Below are 16,168 nucleotides of genomic sequence, written 5' to 3'. Positions count from 1 at the left end.
CCATGATGCAATGACTAGGCCTGAAATTGGGTTGTCTTAAATATATGAGGAGTGCTGAATCTTACTTGACATGAGTAATTTCAAAGGCACATTAGCAGATAGCAAGAAATGAACTAGTCATGACAGGAAGACAGTTCAGAACTTAGCTCACTGGTGAGTTAACTTTATTATACTTTTAGTTTAATTCAAGGAAGTGAGCCCTAGATTTTATAGAAGTATACCCTTCTCTACAGTAAAATCTGTTTAATGATTTGCATTTATAATGTATTTCTAATTGATTTTGGAAAACATGTAATGATAAAAGTAACTGCAGGATTCCTATCAGGTCTAGCTCACATGCTTTAGTCCCAACATAAGTAGTATACTGGAGAAATAAACATAGACAGAATTTTCTCATTGAAGTTGATAGTTTAGAGATAAGCTGGTGAAATTAAAGAGAAAGTGGTTAAGATTCTATATTATAAAGTAATATTCCAGCATGAGCTGAGACTTTTGAATTTGTACTCAAGGATGACAGGAGAAAATGACATGCAACTAAGGGACCTGTTCACACCTTGGTGTAGTTGCAATAGGAACAAGATAAACTATTACACACACACAAATGTAACAAACGCCCACTTTATGGGTATTCTAGAACTTGTGCAATTTGTTGAATATTGCACTACAACCTCATTTATTTGATTTTTTTTCATCAGTTATGCTTTTGAATATTTACTGGGAGTAGGTTAAACTGTTACAGTGACTGTCTTCTTTCCTGTTTGATTTCTACCTTTTGTCTACAAACCAGTACTTTAATTTGGATATTAGTAATGTGAAAATGTCTTTGTTTCCATTATTTAGATAAACATCTCTATTTGCTTGCTAAGAAGCAGTAGCCAGAGTTCAAAACATCATGAACTACATGATATTACGCTGCTGCCCAGTTTGTTCTCAAGCTGCATTAATCTAGGTGTCTCTATGTGCTGATGGGATTTGGTCAACTTCATAGATGGCTCCCAGAGCTAACATAAAAGATCAAGTTCAAAGTAATGAGATGTATTTATATGAAGAAACTACCAGGGTGCTTTAAAAACGATAAGCACAATAGAACTTCGCTCTCTGTGTTACAGTCCTTAGAAACACACTGGCCTTGATTTAAATCTCAACACCTAAATCACAGTTGCATGGGTTAAATGTCAGATATTATAAAGACAGCTCAAACAGGAGGCAACATATTTCTCTTGCTTTGTTTTCAGGAAACATCACATCAAAATGCAAGAAAAATATCATTCTCTTTATATAGCACCTCAGAGCAGCAATATAGACAAAAATGCTTCTAGGGAGTCTATGCCTATATTTTGGGACTTTCCTATGAATCCTTCAGTGTTATGATGGCAATTTGTAGTGCATAAATAACATCTAGCCTTGGTACTTTGAGTATTTAAACTGAACTGACTTTCCATGTTTTGGAATACTGAAATCTATACTGAGCTCTGAGGAAATTACTTCATGTTGTATGATGTAGAACACATCCTCCTTTTTTTTTTTTTTTTTTTTTTTTGTGGGTGTGTATATCTGTGTGTGTCTGTGTGGATTGCACAGCTAGAAAATAACTTGAAATAGAATTGTTACTAGTTATTTATTCGTAAAATCAAAGCCTGTTGAGTAGCTTTCACACCATTTTCAATTGCCTCCCTTACATGAGCTGTTTTGCCCACAGATGCAAGCCAACATGCTTCTTTACTATGGAAGATCTTCATTAAAAATTGAGTTGTATAGCAGATGTAGCTAGAAATAACAATACTGGTGAAATTCGTAAACAAACAAACAAGCAAACAAAAACCAGGAGTCAACAGGAGCTGCAACATTCAGAGGTAGGACTTCTTCCAGCACTTAGGAAATAGTAAACAGGAATTAGAATGGCCGGTTCTGATCAGCTGCCTTGGATGTGTCTCCTCCCAACCTATTAATGATTTCACAGGTATACTACCTCAGTCAAACTCTCCACCTGATACTGTTTTATCCACAAAAAGAAAATTACCTCCATCCTAGTAAGACTTAGCACACTGGCACAAATTCAAAAGATCCGCATGTGGTTTTAACGGCTTTTAATTACTGGCATCTCAAAAAGGCTATGAAAAAAAGGTGGGTGAATCACATCTGACTAAATGAAGATGTCTCTGAGCTAGCTACTCCCTTTACAGGCAATGATGCCAAAACAGGTGCTTGCAGGGCACAATTTAGCTGGCCTACTTTAAGGGCTTAATTCTTTTGCTTAAATTTTAGGCAGTTTAAATAGCCTAGGTATGAAAAATTGGATGTGGGACCTGTAAGTTATATGTGGTCTGGGCTACTAGACTTCTATTAGAGTCTATCAAACTCTGTAAGTACTAATAACTTGAATGAAAGCCTGTTGTAACTATTCCCTGCAAATAAAAGAAGCTGCCTAAACAGCTTGCTCTTTAACCTCAGCTCTGAGGTGATATATATCCAGAGTTTACTGATGTGCTATCAGCCAGTTCTGTAAACCGGAAGTGTGGGAAAAGAAACAGAATGAGGGAAATATACCTTTGAATCTGAGGAGGTAGTAGGAGAGAAATTCATCCCCCTAACTACAGGTAATGAAGAATCTAGGATGCCTTGGTGGGTTCCTGAAACCTTGTGATTCCATGAGTGCTGTCTGGGGCTTTGTGTCCCCAGGTTGATTTATCAGTCTCTGTCAGCAGCAGACTTCCTTCTAGGAGCCTGCAGAGACTGGAATACAGCTGTGAGTCCTTTGGCCTTGAGAAAACTTGAAAGGCAGCGGAGAACAAGACATAAACCTTGTGAGTGATGGAAAACAGTCTGAGAATCAGCTATGAACCTGTGCCAAACCAGTTGGAAATCTCTCCAGGGCAGCCTTGAGCTTATTATTAGCCATCTTTTAACTGGTTTAAAATGTTTCCTATTTATTTATTTATTTTCAAACCAATAACCAGGTGTGTACAGTACATGGGCCTGAAACAACATAAGGCAGGAAGGAGATATAAGTAAACAGTAGAGAGGCAAGAAGCTGAGTTCAAAGATAACTTCAAAGATTCAGTGGAAGCTGCCTACTAGAGAGAGATGATGTGATCCAACAGTGCTTCGGTCTATTGTTTCTTCCACACACAAGTCCTGGACTCAGCTGCTCAAGAACTGTATTGGGTTTACGTGGCAAGGTTTTGGTAGCAGGGTGGTTGGTGCTGCAGTGGTGGCCTCTGTGAGCAGAGCCCAGCAGCTGTCCCATGTCAGATCAGAGACTGCTCCAAAATGGACCCCACACCAGCCAGAGCCATTGGGCTTCTGTGAGAGTGGATTGAAGAAGGGGGGAAAAAAAATGCTGCACAGTAGCAGGAGAGAGGAGTTAGAAAATGTGAGAGAAGCAGCCCTGCAGAGCCCAAGGTCAGTGCAAAAGGTGGGCAAGAGGTACTCCAGGCATGCAGCAGAAGCTCCTCTGCAGCCTGTGGCGAGGCCCCTGGTGGAGCAGGCTGTCCCCCTGCAGCCCATGGGTCCCACATGGAGCAGATCTCCACGCTGCAGCCCCCCCGTGGAGGAGCCCCCGGTGGAGCAGGTGGATGTGGCCTGGAGGAGGCTGCGGCCCATGGAGAGCCCCCGCAGGAGGAGGCCCCAGGCCGGAGCTGCAGCCCGTGGAGAAGAGCCCACGCAGGAGCAGGGCATTTGGGGGGAGCTGCCGCCCGTGGGGGACCCGTGCTGGAGCAGTTTGCTCCTGGGGGATGGATGCCGTGGTACAGAGCCTTGTGGGAGCAGTTCTTGAAGAGCTGCTGCCTGTTGGCAGCCCCTGCAGGCTCAGTTCAGGAAGGATGGCATCCCGTGGGAGGGACCCCACGTGGAGCAGGGGCAGAGAGGGACCGTGAGGGAGCAGCGGAGTTGAAGTGTCAGGGACTGACCGCAGCCCCCATTCCCTGTTCCCCTGTGCTGCTGGGGGGACGAGGTAGAGGAGGGTGGATGGGGGAAAGTGTTTTTAGTTTGCTTTTGGTTTCGTACTGCTGTAGCCTGTTAGTAATAGGCAACAAATTATATTAATCTCCATATGTTTAGCCTGTTTTACTTGCAAAGGTAATTGGTGAGTAATTTCCTTGTCCTTATCTCAATTCTTGAGCCCTTTTTCATTGTATTTTCTCCCTGTTCTTTGGGGGGGGGGAGATTGGAATTTAGCTGTCCTTGAGGGTGAAAGCACCACAACACTACAATTGTTAATTTGTTATAATATGTGTGTGTTATTTACGAACAATTCTAGACATTACTTGAATAAAATGGAAACACTTTGTCTTCAGTTTTTCTTTTGGTTTGTTGCTTCATCAGTAGTTGGGCAGAATGTTATTGATGGCAGGAATATAAGTGATACAATAATAATAAGGATAAAAGGATAATAGAGGTTTTTTTCTACCTTTGTATCTCGAAATACCAAAATGTTGTTGTTTTATGGCAAACAATGACATAGACAGTAGATTCAATAAGATCATAAATACCTACATAACAGGCAGACAGACTTTCCATAGTTTCTGAGAGGGGAAAAAAAAAAACAAACAACAACAAACATAGTAAAACTTAGCACTATGAGACAATATCTAACTTACTATATTCAAAGCATGAACTGCAGACAGCAAGTATTAAAAATGTTAATTGCTCTACCACAGGAGAACCTAATTTGTTTTAGAAATAAATATTCCTTTCCTCCCTTGAGAAAATTCTTTATTAGTGTTTAAAATAGTGGACCAGAGGGAGTGCAGAGTATATTTTAAGTAACAATTTCCACGCAAATATAACTGCAGACTATTTAGCTGTGCATTTCTATGCATCTATCACCAATGTATCTCACCACAGTTGGGGCCCAACATTTGATTTGCATTGATTAGTGAAATTTAACACAAACGTGTTCTAGATATATTAGTAGAATTATTTTCCACTTGAAGAATAAAAAATATTGGAATTTAAATACAACACTTTTCAAGCCATGTCTCAGATACTATAGTAAATTGTCTGTTCTTGCTGCGTGAATGAAGTTGTCTTTCCCTCAAGACAATTAAAGTCTTGCCTACCTAGTCTGTATTGTTTGCATGCACTAATTGGATGTATGGATGTGTTTCTGAGATCTGACAAGGGTCTTCAGTTTCCTGGAAAAGTCCCAAAAACATGAAAAGTGGATTCTGGGTATGGAGGGAAGATGAGTGACTGACAGAAGAGATACTAAGATAGTTTCAACTGAAGTATGCTGTGACTTTACTGAGAGCTGATTGTGGAAATTTCAGAATTGTCTGTAAAATTCAGTGCTGTGTTTATTTGAAGACTCCTAAATGCTAGTGTCACTTGGCAACAAAAATATTCCAGGGGCAAAACAGTGGTCAGTAGGCCTTTAAAAAACCAACCAGCTTACCCATCCCCACACAAAGCTGAACCCTAGTGGTGTTTTGAGTAATCCAGAACCATTTAATTTTACAGCTGAGCTGGAGCTGGTTGATTAAAGGGGCTTTCTTGAGATGTTTCAGTTTTGTGTTTTCGTTTTGCTTTTTGTTCAGAAAAGTAAGTAACTAATCTCCTAATATTTCCTGGGTTTAGTCCTAATTCAACTCAAGAATACAGAGAGGGGCTTGAATAATTCAAATAATCAATGCTGTCTTTTCTGACTACGTAGTATGTGTGAATGTAGAGCTGAGTTTCCAGATAGACGGCCAGGCTGTTGCCAGTTCTGTAGGTATGATCCAGGAATAGAGAACTGCTGTTTTCAGGGCTGTAATTTCAGCATTTGAATAGAAACAGGACTCACATATTATTTAAAGGACCTTACCATGCATACATTCTAAATATGTTTTACTATTACAAAGTCTAAAAGGAAAGCTATCATTTTAGAAGCTGTCATCCGACAAGTGGGTGTTGGAGTCAGGGTTTTACAAGTGTTGTTCTCTATCTCAATGTTGCTCACCAGTTGGATGGAAAGAAATATTAAGGGCAGATATCCTCAGTGGGCAAAATTCAATAACAATTTTTTATTATTATTACAGATAATCTTAGTACTTATTTGCAGCAATCATTTTGTTTGTTTGTTTTCAGACATTTAGCATATTGCCCAATTAACATATACAACTTTTAGCAAATCAGTGCTCATTATCAAAGACGACCTGATCCACAACATCTAAATTTGTTGATAACTGGTAAAGGGATAGTCTCATCCAACTCAAAATCACTGTTATTGCAATGTAATTCATATACGTTTCTTGTCAAAGGGAAATATCACTCTGAAGTTAACACATCTTTTTAATTGCCAGTGCTAGTGGTGTGATTTTGTCAGTTGATGGGGACTAAACTTCCATTACAGTGTTCTCAAAGCTAATAGCAAACAACTATTTAGAACTCACACAGCCACATACACTCACCTTTTAGAAAGTATTGTGCATACCACTCATCAAGCCCATCAAGCAAATAAAGACTGAGGTGCTTTTATTTTCTCCCTGACGTTTTAAATATGTATCTCATTATCTAAATGTCCATTATAGTCACTTATTTTATTGATCTGAAATAACACAGTTGCAGCCAATATGTTAAAATAATATTAGAGATACAAATAAAACCAAAACAAGGACATTTCTAGTGTAGGTTGTCACTTCCAATGAGTGGAATGATAGTGTAAGCTTGAATTTCCTTGCTTTTGTCAGTTCTCATTAGACCCTTAACATTAATGTACTATGAAGTCACTTTTTTAACTTTTATTGCTTGAATAAAATATAACTAGAATGGATACCATGAAAACTGAAATGAGAAAAAAAAAAAGAATATAATTTTTGTAGTGGCTTTTGCTTATAAAAAGCCACAACTAAAGGCTTAGTACAATGCCTGTCTGTCATTAGAGGCCACAGAGCAAATACCCTGACTTTTGTACAAAGCACAAGAGTCTCCAAGCAAAATGATTTTGAAGATCTCTGTTCTTCCCTGTTTCTGTAGTAGCATGTTTTTCTTAAATGGAAGGCAACAACAATGTTATTTATTGCACGTGGTTTCAAAGAACATAAGCTGGAGTGAATGTGTTTTAATGTGGTAAGCACTTGTGGTCAGACTTACTGTCAGCCAAGTCATCTGTCTTGTTTAACTAGAAATTTTGAAGAAAAAATATTTTGAATTTTGCTAATGAATTTATAGTGCCACTGCTAGCTCGGAGAAATTATAGTTAGTGGCATTCATTGTACTATCACTGATAAGAATGCAAAGCAGTTATGATGTACATTGGAGAAATTCTTCATACTTAGATGAAGTTACTGTGAGACTTAACCATTTCACCAGTAGAGCCATTTTATTCATCAGTCACCTGAGAATTTTTTTTTTTTTTTTTTAAGTCTGCACTCATTTCCTACATGTTCTAAGTGTGTGTTTAAGGAACTTACTGCACAATGTCAAAATATCAACCTTCTCCACAGCTGAGAACAATAAAGGTAAGTTCTCTTTTTGTCATTCTGATCATGTCAGGCAACTTCCTTTGTTACTTCCTCTTTTAGTCTTTATCTCTTTCTACTCAACAGCTGAGATTCTCTTATTTTCAAAGCCCTGCACAACCAGAGGGTTATCCAGTAATAGTCGTGATGTCCATTCTTCTTATTTTGCCCTATTTTTTCCTTTAAGAACACTTTTCCTACCCTTTCCTGATTATGAATTGCTTTATATATTAACTTGTATGCTTGTAACTGCCTCCATATTTTTATAGGTTGAAAAATCTTCCTTTCATCTTTTGATGTGACAAATTCATTTTTTTCCCATATTTTCTAGGTAGCAAATGACATTCCCGAAACTTAATCAGATAGTCAAGAAATGAAAACATTAAAGCATGTCATATGTAGTTTGAATACAAACTTGTACAACATTCAGCATTTTTCTAGGATTGCTAGGATTTTTCCAGGATTGCTAGGTTACGTTAAAAACAAACAAACAAAACAAGAAAACAACCCTACAGCCAGATGAATTAAAAGTAAAATAATACTGCACACAGCAAGAGTGTAATATGACTAGAGCTACTTGTTTGTGTAAGCACTTACTTGGGGATGGCAGAAGTAGAAAAATATGCTTAAAATTATATGTCAGTATTTTCTGTTTAAATAGGTAGGATAAGCATTCTTATGACAGATATTGTAATTTATATAGTGGTAACAAAGTTGGACAATGAAAGTTTAATTTGTGTGAAAATTTATAGCTAGTGGGAAACTCCAAGAGAAGTGATTTTGCACAAATAAAGAAGATACTAGAAATACGTAAATAATTTAAGATGACGTATCTTTGGTTATAGGTAATAATTATTTATATTAATATGGAGATAAAATATAAATTTTCACTAGAGAATCACTACAAAAATAAGATTAAATTATACTGAATAGACTGGGTAAAAAAAAAAAAAGAGAGAGAGAGAAAAAAGAAGAAGAAAATGAGTGTAACAGTTTTATTCTTGTTTTGGAATTCCAAGCAGAAAAATAGTGCTGTCTAATTGGTAGTCAAACAAATGATCAAAAAACAAAACAAAAAACCACAAAGCTAATTCATCACATTCCATATAGGATAATCTACTTCATAAACTGCAAGAGCTCTTGTACACTTCCAACTTTTCAATAATTCATGTTTAGACTTTCCTTAAAATGAATGCCCTATCAGTCAACTCAGAAGAGATACTTCTTTGGTCATTTCAGAAGAAGATCCCCAGTACCAACTACTTCTAAACTGTCATTCCATATTTAAGGATATCAGCATCACCTTTTTCAGGTTTACACAGAACAGCACATTTTCCTTGACTATTAAGTGTGAATATTCCATTAAATTCAGTGAAGAGACCTTTGGCCCTTAGCTGAGGAAATGCATTCAGAAGTTCTGATATTGTTTGGAACCAGAAGAAATGGGGAGGATCTGAGTCTGGGCTCCACAATGACATGCAGAGAGCATTTTTTTGTGATGAACTCACCATGTCCCTTTGGAAATTGTCTTGCCTGTAACAACGTTTAAATACTACAAAAACAATTATGCTGTAAATACTATATAAATGTATATTTATGCAGACTATATGACCTCCAGAGGTCCATCCAACCTGATTTATTCCATGCTGTTATAAAATACGTATTAAATTGTGAATAAAAAGCACTCACTTTCTCACACAGTCTGTCTGAATCAAGGCATAATAACCTCCTCAGGGTTTTTGAACCAGGAGAAGGAGCGAGAGCAGTGTGGTCTGCAGCTGGACTGGGAGAAGGATGCTTGCTTGGGACCCTAGGAACTCTGCCTGGAGTTGCAGGAAGGGTGAGCCAGAAAGCCTAGTAAATGCAAGGCTGCTTTATGATCTCTGACAAAAATCCTCAAAAGTCTGCACAAAAACATAGCACATAGCTGTGGTGTCAGGTGTGGTATAGCAGTGTGACTAGATTACAATCTGATGTTAAATCTAGATGACATAGAAGTTTATATTCTACTGAAGATTCTGATATTTTTTTTTTATAGCATATAAGACAGTGATGTCTGGTCTCCAGAGGGAAAAGGACGAAAGCATATATTTTGATGTCTTCAGCAAAATTTCATACTTGACATCAATACAGCACAGATATCATGCCTGATAAACATCAGATGCTTGTTTCTGCTGCTATAAGTCAATAGAAAGTTTTCGATATATCCTGCTGTAAAGCAAAAGAAGTCTGGTCAGAGTTTCTTTATGCTCTGGCTTTGCCAAATCAAGGATTCCCTTTTTCTTTTCCTTTTTTTTTTTTTTTTTCTCCCTCCATGGGAGCATTTTGCAGGCTGTTTATGAAAAATAAATTGCTGTTGTTTCTGTAGAAATAATTTGGTCTTGCCAGAGTATGAGATCCTTTTTAAGGTAAACATGGTTAAAGAAGAAAACTTCTACATTCTGACAAAGTAAGGGCTTACATTTTTGACTGTGAAACTGGGAATGAAGTTGCAAGTGGAAAAAAAAAATCAAATCTAGAAAAGTGAAATTCTAGATTCTAGATCATTGTAAGCATCAAGAATCTTCCTGAACTGCTCCAGGATATAACCTTGGCTGTCATGGAGGGGAGAGACTTACACTCAGTTCTGCCCCTGCTTCTTTCCTCGTGAGCTACCTTAAGCTGGAGTGCTTTCCAAGGCAACTTCCTTCTCAGCTCTAAGTATATGGTGACCATCATGCATTTCAGACATCTTTTTCCTACACTCCAAAACCACATAGACATAAAGCAAGCAGAAGTAGGGAGTTGGTTCTGGACCTTCTAATCCTCAGCCACCTAGTTTCAGTCACATTCCCCATGATTCCTAATTTTCATATATTTTCAGTCACGTGACATGATTTCAAGACTTTCAGTTCTCATTTGCAGAGGATTTGAGGGAGTAAGCTCAGTAAAAGGGAGAGCCGTTTACAATAACTTTCTTTTAGCAAACACTTCCCTTCAATAAGGATAATTTTCCTCTGACTTCTCTGGTTGATGCAGAAGTAGGCACATCAAAACTACTTTTTGTGGGGTTTTAGAGACTTCAGCCAGTTGGCTGTGCTTCTTTGAATATTCCTGTGTGACTGCTGATGTAAATACCTTTCTTCATTTTCAGTAGAATCAAAATTTTATATATATATATAAATAAAATAAAGATGCTAAGTTGATGTAGCCATATGCATTCTTAATTATGATGTTCTGTCATTTACGCTGCTTTTACATTGGTCAAATACAGAAGCTGATTTTTCGTGCTCAGTTTCTGCTATGGTACACTGATTTCCATGATTAGTTAAAGGAAATATCTTACAGTTAACTGCAAGGATTTATACTTTAAAGGATTCTGGTACTGTCAGGTAATTATCTTCCCTAGCAATAATGGGCACCACAGGAAATAAAACTGCAGTACAGGCTTAATCAAAACTGAATGACAAGGTCATTGTAAAGTTAAATGCCTCCTTTTTTTATATATATCAGCAATATGTTCCATATAAAAATTAAGTTCCAATGTGAGCTGATGTGGCCAATCATAATTTTCATTTCATTAGAGGCATCAAATTACTCATTAATTACATAAGAAGAATGGCCATTCTAAAGTGTGCAGTGGCCTACAGTGTTTTTCAAACTAAAACTCTGTAGTGTCTGCAGTTCAGTTGTTTACTTTCAATTTTTATCTATTCATGCCATATAGGCATTTAATAGATGCAAGAGCCACATTCAGTCACAACTGTTTCATTATTAAGGCCCCCATATATGAATAACTGACAGAATTTCATTCTGTGTGCCTTCAACTTCACTCATATCTTCATTTTGTGCAAACAAAAAATGAAACCAGTGCAGCTCAAAAGGCTAGAATCTTTGTTTGAACTAAAGGAATAAAAGAAAGAGCAACTTCATCAAAGGTCAGCTCTCCCCTCCTACCCTTTTGAGTTTTGGAAAAGGGTGGCTTGAAGGAAAACCTCTAATAGACTGCTATGAACTCCTTCTGAGGGGAAGGTGTTTCTTGAATTTATGGGCTGTCCCAAAAGGCTCTGGGACTATTTTTTTTTTTGTTTGTCCTTGTGGCTGAAGTTATCACTTACCTTGTTTTAAAGCCCTGAAAATGTTTATTGGAAAGAAAAAGAGAGAAAGAGAGAGAGAAAGAAGGAAAGAAAAAGAAAGAAAAAGAAAATACAAGATTCTACCTATGATTCAGGAAACCTGGGCCTGTCTGGACAACATAACCTAGACAAAAGTACATTTCTTTTCCTTTCTTTTCTTTGTTAACTCCAAAGGCATTGTAGATTATGAGAGAGGTTCATGTAAACCGCAATACTCCTGTCTTTGAATCCGTTTTTTTTAACTAGGCATGTAAAATTGCTCTCACAGGCTCAGTGGTGGATGCTTATAAATACGTTAAGTCAATAGAGGCTTAATTTAATTTCACAATGTTCACAGGCAGTTTTTGACAGACAGGTGACCCACCATCTGAATGAAAATTGCTTTTCAGTGAAGGTGATATACAAAATCCGCAAGCCTGCTGACCTCCTTGAAGTCTAGTTGAACAGTTGCAACATGCCTAAAGTTTTTGTTTTGTTTTGCTTTGTTATTTTTATTTTTGTTGTTGTATTTTTTACTTTTTTTTTTCTTTCCGAGTAGACAAGGTGTTTTTTGTTGTTTATTTGTTTGTGTTTTGTTGCTGTTGTTGTTGTTTATTTTGTTTTTGGTAACACCAAATCAATTCCATTACAAAATCTTCAGTGAAAAAAACATCAGACGACTGAGTTCTCAAAACTGGGAGTCAGGCTGTAGGATTTCCATGATATTATAGATACCAGAACGTGAAACATTTTATATATTTATTTTTTTCCCCAAAAAGTAGTATAAAGAACATGTACAGAAGAAGTATGGGATTTTATTCTCTGCATAAGCCACAGTTAAATTTTATAACACTGGGAGAGAAACCCACTCTGGATTCATCTTCTTTGAAGTTTTTTCATCTACTATGAACTACGTTTGTATTTTTGATTATGTAAAAACAAAAAATAAAAAAGATTATAAGTGGCAGTTACTCCTGTTTAAATCCCCCTTCTATCTGATTCAAAGCAAGCAACATGAGTCCCAGATCTTCTGAATGCTTCCAGGCTTTGTTGCAAATACCATATGAATTCTGAGAACAGCTGCAGGATTGAAGTATGTCTTCTACAATGTTGAGAGGAAGAATCGGTTTATAATTCAGAAAACTTTTCTTTGTCTTTATTTGCTATGAGAAAAGCAATATGCTCTGAATACCCAGAATTTACATGACACAAAGCCTAAAGAATACAAGAATAGTTGAAATTTTAGACAGAGGTAAATTCACCGAAAGTTGTTAGTAAGGCTGTGTTATTTTTTATGTCTTCCAAATCTTAGTGGGTACTAAATAAGGAGCATATTATGCTATTTATAATAAATAAATAGCAATAAATGACCAATTTTGTACCTGCACTGTAAATCTCTTCCTTATGTTTCTAATTTTATTCACTTCTGCACTGGTGAAATTTGTTCAGCCATCTGCAAATCTGTCAAAGTGGGGCCTCCTGAGTATTTCAGAAGGAGGAAATACTTCTTTTCACTTCTTAATTCAGGGCATTTTTGTGACAGAGTTGTACATTAGTAACCAAGATGTAACCTTTTGCACATATGCATGCCATCATAATGATCTTGTGTTCCAAAATTTCTGCTCCCTGCATAGCATGTCTGATGTGAATTGCTGAGCAACCTGTCTGAGCAGGGATACATGATACAGAAAAAGCTAACAGAAGAAACATGCACAGCAGGAGATCCAGAGACCTTTTCTTCTTTTTTTTTTTTTTTCCCCCCTCCTACTGAAAGCTGCAAATCCATTTAGAAGAAAAAATAAAAAATAATTTCAGAAGTTTTTTTTTCTTTTTTTTCAGGATGTTTCTTCCTGTCATATACTCTTTCTGGTAGTGTCAAAACCTGTAATTATGTGGTAATTTCTGTCTAAGGACACTTTTAAAGTCAGCCAATATGTAGGATCAGCAAGTAGATTGGGCAGAGCAGACAAACCTTCTGTCAAGAAAACCTGGTTTACAGCTTCTCATTATGCCTGCATTCTTCTGGTGTTCTGAAATAATTCACACTTTCTTGACCAATTTACAACAATACAGCAGAGATCTGACTTCAAAAGATATCATCTTTATTATTTCCTTCAGGTAGCGAATATCTCCGTCTCAGACACTAAAACTTCATGAGACACTATTCTGCTGTCTGTCAGTAGAATAATGTGCGTACATTTACCTTTATTCAATTCTGTGAGTAATTGTAATGCAGTAATGAATGTACAGATAATGTTCTCAATTTTATTGAGAATTCTCATTAAGTAATATTTTAGCCAGGCTTTCTAAGGAAATGAACTGTATATGAAATTATGGTGTAGATGTCTCTCTGTCTTCCTTACTTGTAGTTGAACCTATTGGATAGCTTCAACCAGCCTAGAATTTTAATGAGAACAGCTTTACAAGTAAAGAAAAGACATCCTATTAACACGAAAAGGTGGCTCGCGTGTTTAATCCTTATCAATTCTCCAGAAAATCCACAGGAAGGAGAACTGTGACCGCCAAATGCAAGAAAAATTCAGTTGGAGCTTGAATTCTTAGAAGACAGCGAATGAAATCCACAGGAAAATGCTGTCCATTTTTTCAGCTACTCACAGGGCTACTTGTTAATAGCAGTCATTAATTTGAATCAGGGTTACTGTGCACTGTTTCTATCTTAACGCTAATGAATTTTCTGTGTGAAGAAGATATTCAGGGTTAAGAGCATTGTGTTTCCACATCTTACTTTGGGCAGGATAAAGTGAACTAATGTTCTGACAATAATCAGTCAGACCTTAAAGAAAACAACGTATCAAACATGACATCCAAGAAAGAAAATTCCAAAAGTTGATTGCTGTTGTATATTTCATGTTTATTTCTCTTTGTAATTTTTAAAAGGTACATTCATCACTTCACTCATAACACAAAAAAAGTTGGAATCAGGGACAATGCCAATGAAACATTAATAACTATTTTGGTCATTATTACAATTTGGCAACCTCAACTGATTGCCATTATCTAATTTAGAATAAAAAGATCCCTAATCTAACTTTAAAATCTCAGCTAGCCTGCCATAGTCTTTTTTTTTTTCCAATAAAATTAGAAAATATATCATGTTTATGGCACTGTGTCTTCTGGTGACCTATTATGTTATTATGTGACAATCATCTTATGACTTAATGTTCTGGTGATTTTTCAACTGTTAACTTCTCCACTTATATTTCCAAGTTGTATATTCCAGTTTTCCAGGCAGTGTATTTCATTTGTCTTACTGAATTCTGGTTACTTGTAAACTGTCCTTTAGTACTTAAGAAAAACAAGCTATTGGTTCTCATGCTAATTGAGACCTCTACTGCTTAAAAGTTCAGTACAGCTAAAGATACATTAGAATCCCAGTTGTGAACATTATGGCCTTTACTGTGTTGATGTTTTTAATATGAGTCCTCAAACACGTTGTTAAATATGCAGAGGCAGATGACAATGTTGAATTTATGCCTGCTTCTGGGCTCTGTTTAATTTGCTCTCTAGTGGGGAATAGCCCAAGCACGGAGAGGTCTACAAAAGTCTCAAGATTCACAGAGAGCTCCCACAGACTGACTGGAGTGGCTACCAGGTTTAGCAGTAGTGAGGGTGGGATATACAATGGAGAAGGCTTAATAAGGCACAGCTAGGCCTAACTCCTTGATCTGTAAGTGTAGAAAGGCAGTGGAGAACTGGGTCATTTTGTGTCATTGTTAAGAAAGTAACAGAGCATGGTAATCTAAAACTGGCTGCCACTAGGGCTGGAGTACTTGTATTTCACATTATCACTATGAAGTATCTGAACTACTACATTATGAGCTATACTTCCAGTGCCACATACTTAAGACTGTTTAATAGGTAATTTAATCTATATAGGCATATAGTGAAGTGGGTTTTGGTTAGGAATGCCCATGGGAATAAGGGGTAAATGGGTCATATTCGCAGAGTGTCAGCAATAAACTGCCCAACTTTTCCTGTTGTGCTTGTTTATTTGTTCTGATAACACACCAAGACTTGGGAACACCAGCACTCTAGGTGATAAGTCATTCCTTCCTTACAGCTATCACAGCTGTAAGAAACTCATCAAGGAGTGTCAATTAAGTCTCACTTGTCCACACCCACAGAGAAATGGGACATCTATTTCACATTGTGAACAACGTAAAATAAGAATCAAAGCCAGAAGATATCAAACCATGCTAGAAGAGGTTATAATCTTAATCTTTATCATGCAAATTGGACCAAGGAATTCAAATGAAGCTCTTAACAGCTCTTATCTTTGTGACATATTTATAAGAAAAAATGTATGAAAATCAAACTTTCCTTCTTAGTTACACTTACGTGGTGAATTAGAAAAATCTTGTCATATGGAAAATGAACTCTGCTGTTTCACTTGTCTTTGCAGAATCCTTCACTTTGTTTCATGCACAGCATGTGTGGAATCCAAAACAAGGGAAGCACCCAACAGCTTGTGTCCTTGCTACGGACATGATGCTATGCTTTTCCTCTGGTGCACAGCTTTCCCAGGTAGAGTGGAAGCACTGAGGGCTCAGTTCAAATACAGTGATATGAGTAGCTTTCTGACACAGCTCAGTGACTTGCATGCAGGTTGGG

Source organism: Cygnus atratus, chromosome 1, assembly GCF_013377495.2.
Source record: "Cygnus atratus isolate AKBS03 ecotype Queensland, Australia chromosome 1, CAtr_DNAZoo_HiC_assembly, whole genome shotgun sequence".
Lineage (NCBI taxonomy): Eukaryota > Metazoa > Chordata > Aves > Anseriformes > Anatidae > Cygnus > Cygnus atratus.
Note: the sequence above shows the minus strand (reverse complement) of the source record.